The sequence below is a fragment of the Chelon labrosus genome (genome assembly GCF_963514085.1).
Source record: "Chelon labrosus genome assembly, chromosome: 8".
Lineage (NCBI taxonomy): Eukaryota > Metazoa > Chordata > Actinopteri > Mugiliformes > Mugilidae > Chelon > Chelon labrosus.
This window is the reverse complement of record NC_140358.1, coordinates 8,764,862-8,778,027: the sequence shown is the minus strand read 5'-3', so window position 1 is coordinate 8,778,027 and position 13,166 is coordinate 8,764,862.

Genomic DNA, 13,166 nt, shown 5'->3' with positions numbered 1-13,166 from the left:
GATGTGCTGTGGCATCTTAACTTCGGTTTTAAATTGTCAGAAGCTAATATTTAGTTGATGAAGACTCATCCCCTGCCCTATGTTTAGCTGTTATTCTCTCACACAAACTCCATGGTACAAGTAAGCCTTATTCAACTGCCCTCCAGAGTTTCATCTTTTGTCTTTGTGGTTGTATGCAAATGATTTCCTCCACAATGACCAGTGTTTTTATTTCCCTGCTGCAAAACAGCAAAGACATTACAGGGTTTGAATTATAATCTGAGTTTGTGCATAATGGATAAATACATTAATAATAACACGTCTGCTTTTAATGAGTAAGAGAGACGATATGGCTCGTTGGGTTCCCATGTTTTTTATCATGTTACCATGCACCAACACAACAACCAGCGCTGTTTGCACACTATTCTACTGCAGCCCAAAAGAGTTATTTACATGTAGAGCAAGGAACTGAGATTGGATTACTTGATAAGCATGGGGCGGTGTTGGAAGCAGCCCACATGTGATCGGATCACTCAGGTCTGAGAAGTAATAATCATGAAGAATCAGGATATCAGAAGTGTTGTAGGAGAATAGATGAGTGAGACACATTAAGAAATTAACCAGTCAGTGTGGACCCCAGTACAAAGAAACAGAATGGTTGAGTTCTTATAACCTCTGTGTGAAGATCTACACAGGTGACTCCATATCAGCCTAATGGCCCTCACTAGCCTGCAGGAGAAAATCCAGTGAAGAGAGCAGAAGAAGTGGGACCGTAACAACATTAAATGGGTTTCTTGTCCAAGTTTAGCTAAGAAAACGGACAATGGTCTTGTTAAAAATGAAGCTTTAGCCAGCAGCCATTTAAAATTAGCTTAGCATAAAGACCAGAAAACAAAGATTCTGTAAGAAGGCGACAAAAGTCACCTTTCAGCACCTTGAAGCACTACTCAGCACATCATATTTTATTTGATTAAGCTGCTCGAGGGTGTGTGCGCATGGTTATTTCTCCAGCAAGTCTTCATGCTAAACTAAGCTAACTGGGAGAACCCCGTGGCTGTATCATTGTAGTCATGGTACAGACATGAGACTGGTATCAGTCCCCTAATGTAAAAATAAGATAAGATAAGATAAGATAAGATAAGATAAGATATAGAGTACATGTACTAAGAAAATAACAATAATATTGTTATTGCACACAATAATTATGACCATGTGCAATCTGTCCACAATAAATATAAAAATATATAGTATCTATGGTTAAAGTGTACACAGCTGAAAAGACAACAGTGTGTATAAACAGTGCATGTACTAGGAGATTCTTAACAATCTACCAAAAAACTATTCTCAGTGCATTTTTTAATTACCCTTTTTAGTGCTGGTGTGCAATTCGTTGCTGTTTGTCTACCGTACAAATAAAGGCACAGACATGGCCCTGAGCGTTCAAGATCACTGGACCGATTAGTCAGTACACAGCAAAACCTCTACAGAGCCTCAGAGCAGTCTGGTACTAATCTGCAGCTCCAGATTTATCCATGTACAGCTGCAGATGTATTGACATTTCACCTCCTGTACCTGATGTGAATACATTTTTATCAGGCAAAAACTCTAGAGTGCACGAGGGTCGGCTTGCTTTGAACATGACTTCAAAACCTGTCAGAACACAGAGTGATGAAAAAGACTGACTGTGATTTAACATGGATAATATACAGTGATCACAGAGTCCTTCTTAATGAGTTACAAAGGCCTCAAAATCTAATATTTTTAAATTGAAAAGCTGATAAAAGTATCAGATTTCATTAAGAGCCCCTTTAATTTGCTTTATTGCGTGGGGAGAGATTCGTTTAATCTTTTAATTTACAGAAAAAAAAAGTAGAACAGAGGTTTGAATGAGCAGTTTATGACTCTAATGTCCTTTTTATTAACACGGCTGTGGTTACCATCTTCATTTAATGTGTTAGCCAATATATTTGGTAATTTACTTGAAAAACAAATGGCAGCTCAGGCTCATGAGAACGTCATCACATTTCCTGGCACTGGCCCATATACAAAGGTACAGCTGCTGGCACCAGACGAAAGGTTACGTATCACCCAAGTAGTTATAATACACACTGAATACATAATGAATACTACGTGAATATTGACAAAATTAATGGGAATACATCGACTGGTTAAAAAAGGAGATCCATCAACATGTTTAGTATGTGGTAGTTTCTTTTGTCCATGTATGAGAATTTATACATCTGTTGTAGCTATAAACTGCTATCTTTACACAATCAGTGAGTCAGTACAGACTCAAAGATCAGAATCGTTCATTTACAGGTAATCTGGACTGACTATCAGATCCGGTATGGATCAAATAACAATTCATTTCTGTGTTTAAAAACATATATTATTCATTCCTTCATTCATTCATTCATCTTCTGTAACTGCTTGTTCTGTGAAGGGTCGCGGGGGCCAGTGGACATGTAGAGTTTTATGAAGACGTTTCATCCAAGTACCTTCCTCACTTCCAAAGGACTGGTGGGGAGTTGGGGTTTAAATACTAAAATCTGAGTGTGTTGCCTCAGAAACAAAGACATGACTAGTGACTGTTAACGACCTGTAGTTAGAGATGACTGTTTGATCCTGTCCTCTTTCTCCAATGAATGAATCTCTACAAGTCCACTCGCCTTTCTTTAGTGGTATTGGATATGCCATGTGCTTGTTTTCAGCTAATCCTGTATGAATGACAAGACTTACAGATGGACTAAAAGCAGAACTGTGCCAAAGAATCAATGTATGTTTGCAGTGTCACCCTCAAAGCAGCTTAAACATTATTTATAGATAATATCATGTGACCCAGATATTAAGCTGGACATTTTATCATCTTCAGTGAAGAGCCATTCAAATACTTGAAACTATCTGATTATAATCAGTGTAAAAGCCTCACACGAGAAAAGCACATTTTTAAATCTGTGAGACTTTTTAAAATCTAAGTATGCTCAGTTCAGTGTTTCTCTCCCTGAAGGGTTGACACTTTCATTCTAAGAGGAAAGAGGAAAATAATTTTCCATGTGAACTGCTGCTTGCAATTTACATTTTGGCACAAATCTGACCGACTTTGAGAGTGACCTGAGAGACATTTTCCTGATGGGCTGAAGCAGCGTCTTTGAAAAGGAGCCCAACTGAAAACACAGTCTGGTGTGTAAGTGATTTGGAGTCCTCAGCCCTCAGAGAAACAACACGCTTCTTTACTTTGCTCTTTTTAGAATCACATTTAATGCCTGTTCATTTTCCTTGGTCGCAACTCTGACTGACTGAATAGTAATAATGTGTGATCGTGTGTGATGTGTGATACTGACATGTGAATCAGCTGATTACAGAAAAAAAATCAAAAGCAAAGGCTGTTTAAGTCTGGACTAGAGAAACATGCACTTACAAATGTAACTGAATTGATTCACACTTTTATGAAAACATCACATCAGTTTGAAAGAACAAATCAGACGGAGGTTCACAAACAATCGTAGTCATAACGCAGCTCCATGAACTGTTTTTTAAGGCATTAAGGGACAGTATTTTACAGTAAGCGGTGTATCTGTGAATTGTTTTGTGTGACTGACTTACTGTGATCCCGTGTGAAGTAATATGTTCTCAGGTGGAGACAAGAATTTGATCACAATAAGACATCAGAAATAATAGAGCTTGACTAACTCAACATGCAGCAATGCACCAGTAACCTGAGTGTGTTTATAAAGGGAGAGGAGGGAGTGACAGGATGAGAGGCGTAGAGCAGTCTTCTTCTTTAATCATTTGTATCTGCAGGCTTGTTTGGTTTAGCTAGATTTGTTGCCCAGTAATAATGTTGTAAATCATTTTTAAAAGCTTCTTATAATGCATGAAACTGATGCATGACACATGGGAGTTTGATAATGGATAAAAAGAATGGATGTAAGCAACATTTAAAGTATTAGTTGTAGAAAATACTGAGCAGATGTGTACCTTTGTAACAACCTGCATTATTTAGCTCTGGTACATAATAATAAATGTCACTACAGTCTGAGAGTTTCTTCTCACGTCCGTTAGCTACACCCATCATAACAATGAGTCTCTATTGATTCAACCTTGGACCAAAGTAACTTGCATTACAGAAGGGTCACAGTGCTACAATATACAGCTGTTAATGTTTGTCCACCATCTGCGTTACTTTTTGCCTTGTAATAGGAAACAGCACACAGGCCAATAAAACCCAGTAATGGTCATAAACGCTGGTTGAGTTTGGACAATTTCATGATAACATAAAAAGAACAAACAGCAACAGTGATAATGTTAGTTACTTAAAGGTTATAAATTGCTGAGGGGTTTCTAGGAACCCTCAAGGGTCTGTGCAGGAAATGTAGTTATTTTGTTTAAGGGAGTGAAGTTGGGGAGCGTCAGCCAGGGTCTTGAATCGTTTAGACACACATCTATCCATTATCTATTATCTATTACAGCTTATCCTGCGGGCCAAAACCGGACTGCTCGAGGGCCCAGACCGGCTGCGGGATGAATTTCCAAAGTGGGGAAATCACACTGAAGACATTATCTGCAGTTTTTCAAATAAAACTACCTGCTATTCCTCATTTTCCCACTAGGGATGGCACTGTTTTAGTAAAAGCTGTGAATGTAAGACAACACTGAGGCCCAGAAATGAACATGAATGCATTGCCAGAGAGGTTGAGAGTCATTCTGCGCGGCAGATGGGTTAATTTGCATTTTTAATTAATCGTGATGATGGATTAATCTCTATTAACGCATTCATTTTGACAGCCCTAGCTGAAATTGCACTTTTTCAGGTTGTTCATAAAATGTTTCGTAAAAGGGTAGTTCATTAAAAATAAACATTTTCATAATGTACTTGTACTTTGTTGTCGTATTTGTAGTTGTTGTTTTCTATATATATATATAGAAAACAACAATTACAAATATAAAATATAGGGCTGCTTGAGATCATAATTGGGCTGTATGTGGCCTCTGAATTCAAATGAGTTTGACACCCTTGCTCTAGAGGGTTTCCAGGGGCTGGGACCTATCGTAGCTAACATTGGCCGAGAGATGGGGTACATATTGACAGGTCTTTAGTCTATCACAGGACTAACACAGAAAGATATACAACCATTCACACTCCATTCAACCAGTGCACTTTACACCTTATAAACACACTTATACTCATCAATTAACCAAACAAGCATCACTAAATCAAATCAAATTTTTTTTTTTTTGCATTTACACAAAGTCAGCACACTTGGAGCATTTTTTTTAAGTGCATGCTCAAGGAACCATTAACACAGGGGGGAACAAGACCTCAAAGAACAGCCAGACAAAAACCACCCAGGGAGAAAGAGTGTTGCACACTCCACAAAAATGGGTTTAAACGGGGCATCTTCTTGCTGTAACAACTGGACCATTGTGCCACCAAATCAAATTTATTTCAAGCGGCGATAATTTCAAAGGAATAATTCTCGAGCGTGACCTCTGAGATGTTTCTGGATTTAAGATAAATAAAACCAAATCCAGTCGGGAAGACTCCCTAGTCATTCGCAACTCCTGATTTTCCTGATCAGCTGATCATGGGACTGTCCAGCTTTCAGACGGTGTCAATTGTGTCATTGCTGTCAAACTTTAAATATGTTTTCCTTTTCTGCTACCAGTTGTCATTTCAGTTCAAAATCCACCGCCTGTCCTCACATGCAGGGTCCAGGTCGAGCTCACTGTCCGTTCCTCATCCCATCCAGGCTGAATCCAGACTGACTACAGTGGAGATATTATCTGCTGAGAAACCAAGGATTTAAGCATCATGTTTTTTTGTAGTTGTGTTGACATGAATGTTATAAGCTGATGTCTTAGAATTTTAAGCAGATCTGCTTGTGTACAGTGTCTTGTGTAAAAGCCTCTTCTGGCTGCTTATTTACCTGCTATTGATATGGAGTTAACTAAGGCAGCAAGGCTCAATCACTCCCCCAACAACCTGTTAAGCTTTCTTATACCAACTGAACACAACTTGTCTCCACATCCATTCATCTCCCCTTTGGCTCCTCGTTCCAGGTACAATCTGGGGTCCATAGTCTGCAGGTCTACCGTTACCCAAGAGAGAAACCCCCATCCTGACCTAAGTCAAGGAGACCAGACAAGCCAGTTTAGACAACCACCACATTGTTCATCCCTGTTATTCATCAAATTAATGTTTTTCAGTTTTGTTTAACTAATTACAACAAACTCTGCGGCACATATCTGTGGCTCCCAATAAAACAAAGCTGCTGTTGCAATATTCACATGTTGCTCTCACACTTCTGCCAGTCATTGACATTTTATGAACTTCCTCCCACCTGCTGGATTTGAATCTAAATTATTTTAGAGGGAGGTTTAACACAGTCAAGCATTAATACTTTCTGTGCTGAGTATGGTGTATGACTGAGAAGAGTGATGAAGTCAGAGTCTACATCCTCTTGGCAGATGTGATTTTGTCTGTTTGATTATTTCCAACAAGTATATTATAAAGTAGAAGTAAGACATCAATACCACAACCTTTCCTTCCTACCCGCTATCTTGTCCATTGATATTGTAGATCCTTGTATAGTTTTCATTTGTGAGTGTCGGTACAAACACAGTATGAATTTCTCCACAGGTTCTCAGTAGGGCTGAGGTCAGGAAGAGTGATGATCACACCAGTATTTGTTCTCCTTTTGTTCCTGTAGCAGACAACAAGTCAGTAGTGTGAGCAGCATTGGATGGTGGCTTGTCCTGCATGAAAATAATTCTGAGAAGGCACATTTTCTTTCTTTTATTCAAGCAGGAATTGCTCAGTCAGTGAGTCCACATATCTTGCAGCCACTTTGATGGAACTTCAACACAAGTGCCAGGTTTTAAAAAGACGATTTTTCATGGGACTGCAGAGACACCAGGAGTTTTGAAATACAGTACCTGTTTACCACTTAGCTGTAGCTTTTTAAGTTAAGCTTTATAAGTTCTAATACTATTATTATGTGTCCTAATAAGCCTTTATTTTACCAAAATTTTCTCTTATTTGAATCACTCGCAAATCTTTCACTTCAATGATCTCAATTCAGTTTTTACATAATACAGTGGTTTTCATCTTCAGAAAGGAACGTATTCTTTTTCACATCCTATCATTCCTATATTAACGTTGCCTGAGGCTGAGAATAAATGAAAAACAAAACAAAAAGTAGAAACTAAACATCTAAAATCCACATTACTCAATATAATAATTATTTGAAACACGGAGAGGATAAATATAATAAAATAAAAAAAGATGTTGCAAGAGTGGAGAAGTTTACATAAGAATATTTGTTTCTACCTTTTAACAAAAAGAAACCTTGAGCGAAAATTTGGCTCACCGTTTGGCTCAGAGATTTCACCCTCCACCGAGATGTTAAAATTTAAAAAACAGATTTATTTCCAAATCTAAACCGCTCACAGAAGTTTTGTCTCAGTCGTGTATGTGTTGTTGGTGCAAACATTTTATAACACAATTCTTTGTGCATGCACCACAAACAACCACATGAGGGAGTAAGTGCACTGGGATGTTTCTTGAAGCCTCAAAGAACTTTGGACTACACATACCTGGACTAAAAATCACACATTTAAGGGTAGTTTACAGTATGTAGTCCACAATAAACATATTAGTATACAAGACTAAACTATATTTATCAGTTTTGGCTGTCAACTAAACTTCAAAATGAGAAATAGTTAAATCAAAGATTTAAAGGTCCTGTGGCCGTAAATATTTAACTGGTTAGAATTGTGCTCAGGTTGAAGGTCAGCAGAGTTACACTGGCCACTGGATTCCTTTTACTAAGAAAAATGATAAAGTTCTAATTTGTCCCTCTCTAACAGGTGCAACACAACTAGCAGCAGCTACCACTGAAGCACATTGTGTGTATTTGAAGTCCTATCATCAGCCAGAACAAGTAAAATACCCATTGTGGGCTTACTGGGGTTAATGCTTTTTCTTTGTTTCACATTTTGATGCTGCAGAAGTAGAACTGTAATCCATCAGTTTCCTGCTTTTACTTTTCTAAATTACATAAAAAAAAAACAAAGGATGATGTAGGATGATTCCTTGCTGCGGCAAAACCAGAGTAAGATTTAGAAGCAATAGAGGACGTCTTAGCAGCTTCTCAGTGTGATCCATTGATTCGCTCGAGAGTCATTTAAGTTTAAGAAATGACTAGTTACTAATTCATATATAATCATTACATAGTGATTGACTGCTATCTCCAAGTCTGTTCTCCATCATTTATAATATTAATTGATTCAGGTGCTACTTATTCATCAGTAGTTCATTAATTATTCTTGATTTGTTCATCATGGTGTTCTTTATTTTTGCTATTTGATTATATCAGCATGTTGCATTGATTTAGGACACAGATTATTCAGTCTGTACGGTGTAAGGGATCCCTTTAACAAATATGACCACAAGGGGTCACTAGCGTTCAAAGTATTGCACTTCTATTTCTCTCTCCATTCTCAGTGAACATCATGTCTGATCTTCAAAAACCTTGCTCCATTAAAGGTGCACTCATTCACAATCTACATCAATCAGACACAAAGTAATTTCTGCGTGTGTGTGTCGGGGGATTCGGTTTCGGCCATCAGGTACGCTGCAGCCTGGAGACGAGGCTGAAAGTTATGGACCAATATTAATAAATGGTAGCCCTGGCAACAGTGTTCAGTGTGTGAGTCAGAGGAGCTCAGGCTGAGGGGAAGGCAGGGCACCGTGGCCGAACATGGATGCTCTCTGAAAACCACCGTCAGGTCTGGCTGCGAACCAGCATCACATCTGTGCCGAACAAGAGTTGGAGGACAGGCTGAATTGTAATCAAATCAACATTTAGATCTGCAAGGTCTGACAGGAGAGGGATTCAGAGGTTTGTTTGCTTAAAGGTACTGTAAACCAAAGAAATCACATTAAATGACATGTGCTGCAGTGTTTGAATGATTTTGAAGGTTTAGAGTGCAGTAAACAACCGAGGAAATACAACATGGGTGATTGTTGGGATGTGCTGTGGTTGCGATGCAAATTCTCCTGTAGCGTCTCAGAGGAATGGATGATAATTTTAAAGTGACCTTAATAGTTGTTGTGGACTTTTAGGTTTGTCTGCAGGATATAAATCAGTTAAACTGCTGCAGACAGTCGATGCCAGCCTCCAGAGCCCCTCAGGTCTACAGAGAAACAATAGCTCATAATGGAGTGAAAGATAATGAGGAAACTTTGGAAACAATTTCAAAAGGGCAAAGACCGTAAATAAGTAGAAGAGAAAAGAGTTAATTAGTAGCAGTCCTGTCCTGCTACGCAGTTGCATTGAGGGTTTTGTGACCTCAGTCACGTATACACAGTGCAGGCCTGTATGCAGCCATCAGTCTCTGTATAAAGTAAACAACAACCCTCCAAGTTGGGGTCACTCACTTCCAATCTTTGAGCTGCCTTTGTTTGGTGTGCCACTGCAGAGGCCCGGGGAAGCTGATTACAAATCTTGCTACTTCCCCAAGATTACAGCTCCGTAACAGTTACATGTTTCTGTCTCAGCCTCATGCAGATTTTCCAACTTCATATTTGCTCAGAAAAGCTGGGACAAAGTGCAGAGTGATGCATTTACACAGTTTATTTACTCCAACGTGACCCTAAAGGGATACAGTTCCCTGGAAACAGAATGAGACAACTGGTATATAAAAGCAAACATGTATTTAATACTTTGTATTTTGTTATTGATGAATACAGAAATATTTTAAAATGTAATGGTAGATTAATTTAACAGTGTTTTTACCTGAAACCTGTACTTTACTACTTAGCGTTAGCCGACAATACAGACATGTAATTTACTTATAATTAAGTTGATATCTTAGCAAGTACCTACCTATTCACAACTCCAGTAGTTTGAGAAAAATGATCACTTGTTTGGAGTTGTGTTTTGTGGATATTTCATGAATGCAAATCCAACATTCACTCACCTTTTAGCTCAGTTTTGATCTCCTCCACTTTACAAGGTAAATATCCGTCTATTTACTATCTGGTAAATGTTCTGCTATGTTCACCAGTTCGCTGAGAACTTTTTATAGCTTTTTCTTAAATGGTTTCATTAATCAAAAACAATACTGATAAGATCAATATGAGTGAATGTGATTTGTAATGTAGTATGCAAAAAAACTCTTTCCCACACAAGTGGTTGTACGAGCTATTGTTAGTACAAAAAACACTGATCATAGCCTCTTCAGCTGTTTTGTTTCCATCAAATTAAATGATAACATATTTGTAGGCATTAATGGCAGAAATATAGTCATACTTAGAAACTGGCCAACAACCCATTTCTGAAGCTCCAAAGTCTTTGAGTCTAAAGTTACAAGTGAAAATGTGCATACCCTTAAACATAAATTTTGGCCATATCAAGGTTCTGCAGCAAGTTAAATTGTGATATTTTTCTTGAGATGATTTTATTTGCGATAAGCAGTGATGGCAAACATATGCTGCATTTGGAAAAATGTAACTTCTTTTCATCTGTGGACTAAAGATCCCAACCATCTTGAAGAAATTAGGTGATTTCAGCACCAGCCATATAAAATACGTCTTTCCTTTTTTTCCTCTTTACGACACGATACATAATTTTGGCTGGGAGGAATATCTCCTTCTCTCATTGTGCTGACAAAGTGCTCTTAAATAGAGTTGGGAGCCCGAGTGAAACCATATTGTTCGGAGAGAAAGAGGAAGGAGAAGATAACAGGCGGTAAATCAGATGCCGTAGAGAGAAGTGTTTGCAGCCAGAGATTCACATATAGAACAAGAGTAACACCTTTCTGCAGTAGCAACAACCAGGAGAGTTATAACCTTTGTAGAAATCTGTTCTGTATAATGGTGCTCTGACGTTTTCATTGCACCTCCGTATACCACTGTCAGGATATGTTTCTCATTTATGCTAGAGTGATCTGTGACATTTAAAGAAGAAGAATAAAACACCTCTGAGAAGCTTTAAGGACAGTCTGCAACTAAAGTTAATGTTAACAAGCTCATAATGACAATAACAACATGCAGATGTTTGGCTTGGGTAATGTTTGCCATGCTTGTCCTAGTTTACCATGTTACATTTGCTAATTAGGACTAAATACAAAGTAAAGCTGTGTTTAATAGGAATATAGACCGATCAGGCATAACATTATGACCACCTTCCTAATATTGTGTAGGTCTCCCTTGTGCCTCCAAAACAGTTGTGACTCATCAGAGAATGGACATGGGCCTTCTGTGGGTGTCCTGTGGTGTCTGGCAACAGAATGTTGTTAGTGGGGGCCTTAGGGTTCTATGGGTTGAGGGGAGGGGCCTCTGTGGATCATCCCAGAGATACTTGATCAGTTTGGGATCTAGTGAATTTGGAAGCCAGGTCATCATATTGTGCTGTTCTTCATATTTTTTTGAGTTGTTCCTAAACCACTTTTGTGTGTGTGTCTGTGTCAGTCTGCATCCTGTTGGGGATGGCTGCTGCCATCAAGGAGTGTCATTGCTAGGGGTTTGGGGCTGCCTGGTCTGGTCTAGGTGGGTGCTACATGTCTAAGTAACATCCACATGAATGCCAGGTCCAAAAGTTTCCCAGCAGAACACTGTATTGTCACAAAAATGTTCAGCATTATTCACTTCTCTTGTCAGTGGTCATAATGTTATGCCTGATCGTTGTAGGTAACACTTAATAACTGTCTGTCTGTGATTTAAATATGAAGTTACATCTAATGAATTCTTTAGCAGTAGATATCTAGATATTAATGCAGAACGCACAATTTCGGTTATCATGAAATATGGGCGTACAAGAAAAGACAATGGGCATTTTGGGCATTTTTTTGAGAGCCGCTTAGTTTGAACTATTGCTGAGCGTAATGGAAGGAGAAGGTGCATTATAGTGATCTGTTACATGAAGAGCTACAAGCGACAGGCTATATAACTCCAATTTCTCTGGCAGGTAACCATCTCCTGTTCACAGTGCCCTACTGTTCACAGACTTATGTTATGTGCAACTTAATATCAGACCAGTGTCCAATTTGACCTGTAACTCTATTTTTTACCACCAGTAACAACAGGTGTCACCAGATCAACCAGGTTTGAGATGTTGAGGGTTGACTAGTGTTGAATATTGATGGAAAGTCACCAGTTCCGCAAAGTAATCACAATTTATACTGACGAGGACATGAACATCTGCACAGAATATCATGGCAATCCATTAAATTGTTGTCAGTTTGAATCAAAAATACAAACATGAACCTCCTGGTGCTTGTAGAGGAAAAGTCTGAAGATCCTGAACTATTTGGGGACCATGAATGTCTGCACCAAATGTCAGTGTATCACATAGTTGTCGAGCTATTCGCTGTTGGACCGATCAACCTGCTAGTGTGGCTAATAAAAAGGAACCCACTGAATTGAAAGAATTGTACTTCCACAAAACAAAAGCAATCGCAGTGGACTCTCTTGTCCCTCCAGGTCCTCAAAACATATTAAATCTTTCTCCATATCATGCTTGAGAAGATGATATAACATGACCCCAAACTTTAAAGCAGGAATGCAGATAGAATGACAGCAGATTTTGGCCAGTGGCTGATGTTGGAGTTCCAGAGTACGATTGCCTGTCAGTTGTACTGCAGATGAATGAGCTGGCTGGCTTTGATGCTGCAGCAGGTCACATGTCTACCGTCTGTGTGTATGTGCATGTATGTGTGAGGTAGTAGGGAGTGAGATAGCGAGAAATACTGGGATTACTGGAAGGTCGAGAGCTGTCAGATGAGATGGATGCAAGACTTCTCCTTGGCGCTCAAGTCGCACACACACATATACCCTCTTGGAGGTGGAGGGGTTCAAGTCGACAGGCGCCAATGTTTCACTCACCATGTATAGACGCACATGTGTTTGGATGTAAATGCACATGTACTCACAACCAAACAGATGTATGTGCATGCCCACACACACACACACCCAGTGCCGCTGTGCAGTCAGGTTTCAAACTGCATACATCCTACTGGGCTGCGCTCCAATCAGCAGGATTAATGAAGAGGTATCGCATTTTACAGTACAGCAGCATGTGGGGCTCTGGGGAACAAATGGCTAGAGTCTGCAGTTCCTCAAATCTGTCTTCAATAATGTAATCGACTTTTAGGTTATGAGATAGCATGGTTAAGGCAATTTG